This window comes from Microcaecilia unicolor, chromosome 5 (assembly GCF_901765095.1).
Source record: "Microcaecilia unicolor chromosome 5, aMicUni1.1, whole genome shotgun sequence".
NCBI lineage: Eukaryota > Metazoa > Chordata > Amphibia > Gymnophiona > Siphonopidae > Microcaecilia > Microcaecilia unicolor.
The window spans coordinates 267,271,610-267,283,815 of NC_044035.1; positions in this window are offsets into that span (position 1 = coordinate 267,271,610).

Sequence of the window (12,206 nt, forward strand, 5' to 3'; positions counted from 1 at the left end):
TTCCAGGGTTTTAAATTATGCCACTTCTTTCCTTGGCTTCCCAAGAAAATGATTTGTTGATTTGTTCCCTATAAATGTTGCCGTCTCTCACAGGGTATAATGCAGTATAACTTTTGTATATCAAAGTTTGCACTATAGAAGCATTTCCCTTTCGTACTCACAGATTCAGTCTCTATTGAGATACTAAAAGTATCAATTTGGATCTCTTTCAGGACTGAAGGAGCAGAGGAATAACCTAGTGTTTAGATCAGCAAGCTGAGAAACAGGCAAATCCTTCTTCTGCTAATACTCTTTATGACTTTGAGAAAGTGACAATACCCTCCATTGTCTCAAGTACAACTTAGATTATTAAGCAGGGCTTCTGATTTTAGGTTATAACCATAATAATCAGAAATAAAACAAAGAAAAGAAATAAGATGATGCCTTCTTTTTTTATTAGCTTTCAAAGGCAATATCTTCTTTTTCAGATCAGAAACTGAAAACCCCTGATGGGAAATTTGAGGTTTCTGCTTATAACCCCAAAACTCCCTGAAAATCACACTTCCTTGGGTGCTCCAGTGACATCATCTGTCTGCTGCCTTCATAGCTAGATGATGTAATTGGAGCAGGACCTGACTGTTTCACTCTGGCTGCCAAAATGTACACCATCCTATGTGTCAGGATGCCAGCTTCTGTGTGGCATCTACACTTACATACGTGAAAGACCAGCTGCCTCTGCTATAGACCCCTGGAGTTATGGCTGATCGTACATTGGCAAAACCGGATACACCATAGAGGAAAGGGTACAAGAGCATAAGGATACATTGGCAAAATCTCTGCAACGTGGTAAAATCAGCTGTAGCCCTTCATGCTAAGGCAACTGGTCATACAATTAGATTTGAGGACACAAAATTCTTGGAGAAAGAAGATTGTTGGTGGTTGAGAAGAATCAAAGCGGCAACAGAGACAGTAAGACACCCTAATAACTTCAATGGAGAAAAAGGGTTCATCCTAAGCAAAGCATGGCAAACGCTCATTCAAAAGAAATTTAGTGCAAAAAGGACTGGTACGTCGTCTCCCCCTCCCCCCCAAGTTTTAGAATATAGCCTACAGAAATTCCTCTCCCACTCCAGAAGTGAACTGTCCCATTGAAATTCTAGCCTCATTCCCACTAATATTCAGCAAAGAACTGGCCAAGATAACCGCATAGAAGTCAATCCTTTCTTCATGCGGTGCGTGCCCCATAGCCAGTTAAGGGGATCTTTTACTAAAGGTTAGCTCGAGTTATCTGCAGCAGGTCCCATAGGAATAAAATGGGCCCTACTGCAGATAATCTTTAGTAAAAGACCCCCTAAATGCTGAATATCACACTTAAGAACATAAGTACATAAGTATTGCCATACTGGGAAAGACCAAAGGTCCATGGAGTCCAGCATCGTGTTTCCAACAGTGGCCAATCCAGGTCACAAATACCTGGCAAGATCCCAAAAATGTACAAAACATTTTATACTGCTTATCCCAGAAATAGTGGATTTCCCCCAAGTCCATTTGATAACGGTCTATGGACTTTTCCTTTAGGAAGCCGTCTAAACCTTTTTTAAACTCCGCTAAGCTAACCGCCTTTACCACATTCTTTGGCAATGAATTCCAGAGTTTAATTACACGTTGAGTGAAGAAACATTTTCTCTGATTCATTTTAAATTTACTACATTGTAGCTTCATCGCATGCCCCCTAGTCCTAGTATTAACTGGCTATGGTGTATCCCGCTCTGTAAACCCGGACATGGCCTGGCATTCAATTTTCTAGCAGTGAATTTCCTGGCATAATCCTGGTGATGATCAGCAAAACGCTGAGTGCTGTCAGCTGAATATTGACCCCCCCCCCCCCCCCCCATAACCTAGGTGCACAAACAATTGCCTCATTCTCCAGGCTCCTGGACAGCAACCTCCATCACAGGATCTTGTCATCCTTCCTGAGTCCATCTTTGCCCATCTGCAATTTAGCAATAGGGATTAAGCCAGGTAAGGATTTGAACCGGATTAAATGAGGTTCAGTTATCCATAGGATATAGTCCAGAAAAAAACATAATTAGGATTTATTCAAATGTATTTTCTCATTGGAAAAAGGTAGGTGTGACTGCCCTGGATATTTTTCATAAACAGAATATCACAAAGACTTTTCCTGCTGTACCAGAGCCAATAAGCTTGCAGTCTCTGATTTCATTTATAATTCTCAAGTTCTATAAACATTCTGGTTGGATTGAGTGCTAAACAATGGGCAACAGTGACATCTAGTGGCAAGTATATGACTATACTAATATGGTTGCTGTGTTCATGTAGCTGAATGTGTAAAAAAAAAAAAATTCAACAAACTGGTATATTGAGGCAGTTCTAGCAAAGAAGACAACCAAGATATTGAAAGGATTATGCACGCCCCAAAATCCTTGAACACCTTAATGGCAGAGGTCAATTTAAGGCAAACTTTCAGTAAGAAAGGAAGTCAGATGTATGCTTGTACTAGCACTAGACTCAACATTCCTGTTTAGGTTTTTGAGAATTGCTCTCAGAACATAAGAGTAGCCATACTGGGTCAGACCAATAGCCCACCTAGCCCAGTATCCTGTTTTCCAAACAGTGGCCAAGCCAGGTCACAAGTACCTGGCATAAACCCCCAAAACTTCTCATAGTAGGCCACACCCCAGATGTGACTTGACCCCACAATCCCAGGTTTAAAAGGTCAGTACCTTATCCTTTAGGCCACTGGGGACCAACAGGAACCAAGCTAGAGCATTGGCCCAAAGCATTAAGAATCGCCTGTGTAGATAATGAAGCCAAGAGGCAAGGCAATGATACAAATATTGGACATAATAGTGCTAGAACAATATTTGGAAACCGTTCCCTATAGATTGAAGGCTTAGGCGTCCTTTTACTAATCTGCACTAGTAAATGGGTTTGGCTTGTTCTAATATGGAACTTTCCTACATGCTAAGCCCAGTACGGCCTGTAATATAGGCATTCTTCTATTTGTTGAATTTCCGACTGTGTGCTACTGTTACCATTAGTGCACACCCGTTTAAAAAATTAACATGGGAGCACTCACTGCCTCCTATTTAGAAGGCACTATGGGCCCTCACATTATGGACATGCTAGCCAGTTCATGTGATGGTAATGTCAGCATGCTAGCTGAATAGCACTTCCGTGCACGTTCACTGCCCTTGATGCCCCCTCAAAAAAAGAAAAAATAAATGCCATGCAATTAGCAAGTGCACATAATAATACTAACACAGAATGAGGTTTTTTTTTTTTTTTACATTTTTGATGTATGCAACTTATAGTTATTAACTGAGCAATACATTTATACAGTAAGGGAGAACATAATTTCAAGACTTCAAAAATAAAGAAATATGAACAAAATTCACATGTAAGAAAAAAAACTACCAATGTCTACAATTTAAAGAGAGTTACACGAACCTTTAGTAGAGAGGTGTGGTAGCCGTGTTAGTCCACTCTTAAAGGTTATCAATAGAAATCAAACAAAATAAAACATGGAAAAGAAAATAAGATTCCTTTTTTATTGGACATAACTTAATACATTTCTTGATTAGCTTTCGAAGGTTGCCCTTCTTCGTCAGATCAGAAATAAGCAAATGTGTTGGCAGATAGTATATATAAGAGAAACATCAAAGCATCACTTTGACAGTCTGACAGAGTGGGAGGGTGGGGGTATGCATGGGGACATTAAAGCATTTCACTGATATTCTAACAGGATGGGTGTTGGTAGGTGACAGGAGGGTAATAAACAGAGAAATAACAAGGAAAATATAAATAGTAACAAAGTGCAAGATGACTGCTAAACTGAAAACTTAGACACAGGAGATTATGGGGATCATATTCGGAAAAAAAAAAAAAAAAAACATCCAAAAAGCAGCAGCAAGTGGCAGATTGACTTTCAAATTGCTATTTTTGAAACCCATTTTTAACAAGTTTTTTTTATGCAGTTCATCTGCAGTGCATCCAAATCACAAGAGGGTGAGTTGGGGGCATGTTGGGAGTGGGATTTGGGCGTTCCCACAACTTGGGACACTTTTCTGCCACAATGGAGCAAAGCAAAAATGTCCAGGGCTAAAAGTTAGATGTTTTGGTCTACACCTATTTCAATCACAACTAAGTCACAAAAAGGTGCTCTAAATGATCAGAGGTCCACTGGAGGGATTAAAACATGATCTCCTTTACTCCCCCAGTGATCACTGACCTCCTCCCACTCCCCAAAGATGTGAATGAAACAGTACAAACCAGCCTCTGTGACAGCTTCAGAAGTTATGGCCAGTCCTATTACAGCATCAAGCAGGTCTCTGGAGTAGCCTAGTGGTCAGTGTAGTGCACTGTGGAGAATGGGACCCAGACCCATATCCCAATCTAACTATTACACTTATGGTGGAATGTGTGAGCCCTCCAAAACTCACCAAAAACCTACTGAACCCACATACAGGTGACACCTGCAGACATAAGGGCTATTGTTGTGGTGTACAGTTGGGTGCAGAAGGTTTTTGGTGGGCTCACCATACAATATAAGAGGGTAATATAGTGAGATGTGTACCTGGGACCTTTTATGTGAAGTCCACTGCAGTGCCCCCTAGGGTGCTCCACTGCTCTGTTGGGATGTCTGTGGTGTCAATCTACTAAGAATGCTGACCCTCCATATATCCTAGTGGCTTACGCACTGAGCAGAAAACGTATATAAAACATCTAAGAAATGATCATTTTTGAAACATTTTTTGTCATGTTTGCCCTTGATTTTTGGACATTTTCACCAAAACATCCAAAATCAAATTTAGACGTCATATCAAAAATGCCCCTTTATACATTGAGCCTTTCACTTAGAGATACTAACAGGGGCCAAGTCTGGCAAACTAACAGACACTCTCTTAGTAGCCAAAAAAGCTGATAATTGGGAAGGTACAAAAAAAGACATACTTCTGGGACTGATATTTGACCACACACTTACAGGGGAATTTTAGGTACAAGACAGCCCCCAGCTGCAACCCTCCTGGTTGCAAGTAGGAATTGCTTCTACTTTTCTGTGTCTCCTTAAGCTCAAACTTTCAGATTATAAAACAATTTGTGTTGATTATGAAAATACATTCTCAATAACCAGTCATTACCAGATCTCAAAGCAAGCATCACCAACAGAGTAGCTGGTGTTTCAGAATCTGTATCTGAAATCTCCAATATTGCTGTAACATCACCCATCTCAGATGGAGACATATTATCAGCACCTAAAGTAGAATATAAATCAGTCCTACCAGGAATTTATAGTGCATGATGGAGGCATTTTATCAGTAGGAATTTCCAAAACATCACTGATAAATTTTTTAAACATCTCTCAAGGAGAAAAAGTCAAAACACATGGACAATTTACAAATCTGAAATTCCTGCTCCTGATGGCATTATCTAAATTTTCCATCTCATTTCTTAGAAACTCCAAATCTTTAATCATAATCGCATGAAGTTGTTCAAAGGAACTATATTCAATTTCCACAGTATCTAACCTAGATGAAACTTGGTATGTTATGTTATGTCATGTTAAGCTTTTATGACCCACTTTTTACCCAAACCAGGGTTCAGAGCAGGATAACAAAATTAATAAAATCAATTACTCAATTGCTAGGGACAGGCAAGTTCCCTGGAGTCCTGCAGAGATTGCCTGCCTCTCACTACTGAACATGGGATAGTGAAACAGCACCACCCACTGGCAGGACTGTATGTGGAGGACTCCTGCTCAGCTTAGAGGGAACCGTATGAGTTTAAAAAAAAATCCATGATTATGACTGTTGCATTGTACTGTGACAACATTGTGGTTAATGGGATTGGCCAAGACCAGTGGCTATTATATATACTGCTGCAGAGAATAAATCACTTTGCAGTGTGGTTGGTAATGAGACTGCCATGAAAAGATAATGGTCTGCTGGTCTTTTATCATATTTGTAAGTACTGCAACTAAAGTGGTTATTTCCAGAGTAAAGGACAGTAAAAAAAAAAAAGGGATTACATTAAAGAACACTGCTAGGCTCAGACATTATGGTCAATTATAGCCCAATTTCTAATGTTTCCTGGCAGACACAATGACATCTTTTCAGTTGCATTAATATTTGTCTAGAAATGGAAAAATTCCAATCTGGCTTCTGATCCTAGCCACACTTGCTGAAGATATTAATAATTTTCTGCTTGCCTGGCTCTAGAATGCTGGTGCAAGCATGTGACAGTACATTGATCATGATGCCTTCATAAGATGGTTTGGCTTGCACGAGGAGAGATACTTGCAAGAGGTCAGTTGCTGCCACTCCTGCTTCTGCTGTATGCTCTAAACCATGCCAAAGCATCATATTATCCTGTGATAATTTATTGTTATGGCTATGCCACCATAATGGTGATCATCACGTGTTTTGACTGCTCACCAAGGTATTTGTTGGAGGAGTAATCTTATAACTGTCCAAATTGGTGAAAAATAGTGAATACTTTTCACTTCATGAACTATGCAGAATTTTAAATTAAAAGCCCATGTTTTCACTTTGAAAATTATCCCAGGAAAAGTACCCACGCACATTTGTACTTGATAACTTAAGCAGATGCTGTTTCTGATTAAAAATGCATGCATACTTTTGAAAGTTCAAAAGTATATTGATTTCCAAATCCTGTCCCAGCTCCCGCAGCAGCTATAAGTGCATACAAAAAGGCACCTCATGCTTATTTTCACCCATAGATTTTAGAAATGCCCATGTCCATGACTAAAACACTGTCTTGCCTGTGGAACTAGCTTTGAAAATTACTCTGCCTATTCCTAATATGCAAGATCTTCAACGTTTTCTCCAGCAGTGCATGTGGTGCAGATACATAAGTAAATGATGACTAGGTCTGTTGATGCATTTTCTCTCTCAGATATCTGTCTGAGGCAAAGCTAAAATCTTTGCATCCATTTTGGAAACATGGAAACTCATCCAAGTGTGACCATACTGAGCTTTTAGAACTATCCATTTGGACATGACAAAAAATTCAATGTTAAGAATCCATTAATAGGGATCAGGGCCGCCGAGAGGGGGGGGGGCAGGGGGACAAAATTCCCCGGGCCCGGGACTCCAAGGGGGGCCCAGCGCTGCAGTCCCCTCCACCCGCCCCCCTCCATCCACCACCGGGTCGGGCCCCCCTGAATTAAAATCATAGCGCCTCACCTCGACCTCGCTCCATGTGAAAGAAGCGCAGCAGCAGCAGTCTGCAGATCGCCTCCCTTCGGGTCTTCCCTCCCTGTGTCCCGCCCTTGTCTGACGTAACTTGTGTGAGGGCAGGACACAGGGAGGGAAGGCCCAAAGGGAGGCAATCTGCAGACTGCCGCAGCTGCGCTTCTTTCACACGAAGCGAGGTCGAGGTGAGGCGCTATGATTTTAATTCAGGGGGGCCCGGCCCGGTGGTGGACATAGGGGGGCAGGTGGAGGGGGTGGCGACGACGACAACAACCTCGGGAGGCGGCAGCAGGGGTGGCGGCAGGGCCCCGGGGGCAACTTGCCCCGGGCCCAGCCCAGTCTCTCGGCAGCCCTGATAGGGATAGGGGAATAGCGGATGAGATTTGATATACCACCATTCTGTGATTACAATCTAAGCGGTTTAAATATTATATACAGTTACTTATTTTCTACCTGTGGGCATTGTGGTGTCTCTGGTTCACAGAGCATATGATGTATGGAGCATTGAAGAGCAGGCTAGTGGACAGAACCATCTGCCAAACACTCCCCTGGGTTCATCCAAGTATTTTAATTTACCGACTCCTAGATTGCATCATCTCTTTCTATAACTCCAACTACTCTCTTTATTGAAAACAGCCTTCTTTCTTCTCTGCAATGGGTTGCAGATAAGGCATATAGATATGGGTATCAAGTAGTAATATCAAACCTGGGAGGAAACTAGTACATGCTGATTCATATTTTACTGTAGGGTTGTGCATTCGTTTGAAACGACATGAGAAATGTCAACGAGTAACTCATGTCATTTGATGTCATTTTTTAAAAGAAAATGAGTAGAAAAACACAAAATTTCATGTTATTCATTTGCCACCAACAGAGTGTACTCTTCCAGAACAGTGTAAACTTTTCGCAAAGAGTGTACACTATTTGCAAAGAGGAGGGAGGGAGCCCTTACCTCTATGTAGGTCAGTGGGTCTCAACCCAGTCCTCAGAGTATATCCTGCCAGTCGGGTATTTCAGGGAATGCACAATGAATATGTATGAGATAGTTTTGCATACGTTTGAGGCAATGCATGCAAATATCTCTCATGCCTATTTATTGTAGATATCCTGAAAACCTGACTAGCTGAGTGTGTCCTGAGGACCAGATTGAGAACCCCTGATGTACGTGAACAAAAATGAAAGAATATGTGTGTCTCTAACAAGTTATCATAGACTCCATACATGATAGAGGCCTCAGTGAAGTATGAGCAGGAAGTTAAGTGGAGAAGGTTGAGTTATAAGTTAACACTGATATCATGTACCCCTTGAGAAAGTGGTACCTTGAGATGTTAAAAATAACTACAATAAATAAAATCCTACCCACCTATGTAGCAATAATTGAATCCAACCCCCAGCCTGAATAATTGAATATAAGAAACAGAGTCCCCAAAATGCCAAACCCTCAGTAGTTGTCAGGCATAGGGTGGCCCTGAGCTGATGACCCAATGATTCTGAGGTGCATTTCTCCTAAAGAGAGATACTTGGTGTCCTTGGGGATAGTATTTCAGCCCCTCATTGCTGACTGTGTCATGTGCTGAATGTTTCTGCAGAGGCCATCCCAAATTGGTCTTTCTCCCACTGGTCCTTCCTCCTGCTGGTTCATTGTTTCTTGTTCAATAAACTAGCCATAACACAGTTTTCCTGACTCAGTTCCTAGTCAATAGTAGTAGATTTTGCCAGCAGTAAGACTTGGAAGGACCCTATCCATAGCGTCCCCATCCTGCCTACATTCTAGTCGGGAGTCCCCTGCAAAATATTAAAGCAAAACAAGCAGCAAGAAATCACATAGGAAACTCAATGGAAAGATTTCTGCCACTTGAATTTATGCTGTTAACTTTTTAATTTCCCCAAGGAAGTTGTTGCTTTCAATAAATAGAATTAGCAACCTTTAATTTGACATAGCAAGGAGGGAAAAGTTGGACACAATTACTCATTTGCTCAGCAAATCAATGGCAGCATAAAAAAAATGTATAATGACCATTTTTATCCACTTATTAGTGATTTTAGGTAATATAGAAATAGATAGAAGTATCGTCATAACGGTTCCCTCTTTTTCCATACCCTTCCAGGTATATTTTTACTTAGGGGCCCTTTTACTAAAGGGTTGCCGCACAGTAACCCGGAATTACCGCCGGCCCAATGCATCCACTGGTGGTAGTTCCATCTTGAGCATGTGCCATTTCTGGTGCTATGGAAAATTATTCTACAATTTTTAGGTCGGTGCTAACCTGACAGTAATCGGGCAGTGCTGCACATTGCCCAGTTACCACCAGGTTACTGCAGGAGCCTTTACTGCCACTTCAGTGGGTGGCGGTAAGAATAATCTTTCTGCATGGTCATGACTTTTTTAGGGGCTTTTTACCTGCTGTGGTAAAAAGGTCCCTGGTGCATCGCAAAAATGGCCCACTCAGGTACCACAGGGCCCTTTTTACCGCAGCTTGGTAAAAGGACCCCTTAGTTGCCTCAGTAATGTAGTAAATGAGGGCAAGAAAAGCTCAATCATCCCTTTCAGATGCCCAGTGATTCCCATGTACACTGCCAAGAATGTATTCCAAATTCCAATCATAGGGCATAACTGCTTGTAACATTTTGCTCCTTATTCAGAGCAGTTTTCATTATCTTTCATTTGTATTTTACCATTTTGGGCACCCACCTTTTAACTGCTGTTTTTTTAGCTCCCATTACTTCCCTCACCCATAACTGTCTTGTCTGTCTGTATTTAGATTGTAAGCTCTTTTGAGCAGGGACTGTCTCTTTGTATCAGGTGTTCAGCGCTGTGTGCATCTGGTAGCGCTATACAAATGCTAATAATAATAATAATGAACAAAAATAAATTTAGAGACTGGTCCAGTTTTTCCAGGTATGATATGTCCTTTAAAAAAGAATTTAGAACCTATCTGGTCAATATGCAGCCTGCAGTGGTCAGCGTTTTTTTGAATGTTGATCGTCGTGGGCAGAATTAACCCCAGATATTTAATGCTGGGCCATGTCCTCATTGAGAAAAATTTTAATTGATCTTAAAACTTTCCTCTTTGATGATGCCTTTTCCAATAATTGATGACTTTGCTGAACTTGGGGCTGCCCCCTGATATGACCCTGCTTGCCACTGTAACTATCCCTACCTATTATTATCTTCTATCCTTTCTTTCCTATCATTTCCATTTCCCCCCTCCCTATACTGCTACCCCCCTCCTCCTTCCCTTTCTATTTCTTTTTTTATTATTACATATCTCTTATATATTAGATTTGTAAGCTGCTCAGATAACTACAATAAATAAAATCCTACCCATGTAGCAATAATCTAATCCAACCCCCACACCCCCAGCCTGAAGAATAATTTGAATATAAGAAACAGAGTCCCCAAAATACCAAACCCTCAGTAGTTGTCAGGCATAGGTTGGCCCTGAGCTGATAACTCAATGATTCTGAGGTGCACATCTTATGCGGGTCCCAGTTGATTATCAGCCGAGACCTGAATAAACTCTGGTGACCAGTGCAGTTTCAATTAGCTCTTGAGGACTGGCACTGAATATCAGGGGCTAATTGGAACGGCACTGGCCACCAGAGTTTATTCAGGTCTCAGCTGATAATCAGCTGGGACCCGCATAAGACACTTATGTGGGACCCAGGACCCGCATAAGAAAATGCCAGTGTTCTAATTCCCCCTTCCCGCCCCCTTCTCCCTGAAAACAGATGCAGCTTTAGCCCAAGCTCCCACCCCCTAAATTTCCAAGTTTATTTAGCACTTAATATCTCGCATGTCAAGCAATATCTGAACAGCTTACAAATCTAATATATGCAAATCATGGAAATCTCTCTTATGAATATTCATTGTGGGTATCCTGAAAACCTGACTAGCTGGGGTGCCTCCAGGACCAGGTTTGGGAACTACTGGTGTAGGTCATTCAGTCATAGGCCTTTATATAGTGGGTTACAATAACCCATTTGCCACAAGACAAGGGAATGTACTAGTATCTGAAGAGTGGGAAGGTGTAGAAGTGCTTTAATTGATCTGATCAGGTGGAGCTTAAAGAAGCAGCACTGGATCAAAGTTTAAATGTGGGGTTAGAAATTAAGATCATGGTCAATTAAGATGCCAAGAAGTTTCAAAGGAACCAGTGGAACTTGTATGTTATGAAATAGAAGTGGAGTGATAAGAGTTGTGTTGGATGGGTTGACAAATAAGAGGGCCTTGGATATTTCTGGATTCAATTTTAGATCCAGGCCTACCTCAAGTGTCCCTGGTGGTCTAGGGGCGGTCATAAGAGCAGGAGGAATGCTCACTCACTCCTGCCCATTGCGGGCCCAGTGTCAAAATGACAGCTGTGCCCCATAGTGGCATTCTCAAAATACTCATGAGTGTTGTGTGACTGCTACTAGGGGGTGCAGTAGCTATTTGAAGGCCAGAGCTGCAATGGACATGAGTAGTCACCCCCACTAGATCATAAGGGACATTCAAGGAAGGCTCGGGGGGAGGGGTTACCACAGTGCAGGTGGAAGCTTGGGCTGAGGCTGTATCTGTCTTCTCAGGGGGGTCAGGAGGGAGGGGGATCAGGACTAGGGGGACCCAGAAGCCCTGAAGCTGTTACCTGGAAGTTCACTTGTACCAGCCAATATTTAGACTATTGTCTGGTTAGCTGGGCAGCTAAAGTTAGGACAGCCTTTTTGCTGTCCAACTTTTAGTCACATACTTAAGCAGTTAGTGGTCTGAATATCACCGCTAGCCAGTTAAGTACTGGCTTCTCCAAGGCTACACCCAAGCTGCGCCTACAGAACACTATGGCACTAACTGGACAGTGCAGGAACAGTTTGTGGTGATATTCAGTGGCACTGCCCACTTAAGTGCCACTGAATATCAGTGGTTAGGTGGCTACAGGCAATTTAACTGGGCAGGAGCCTCTCGTGCCTGGTAAAATTGCTTTGAATATTGGGTTGCTAGTGGATACCTGAGGC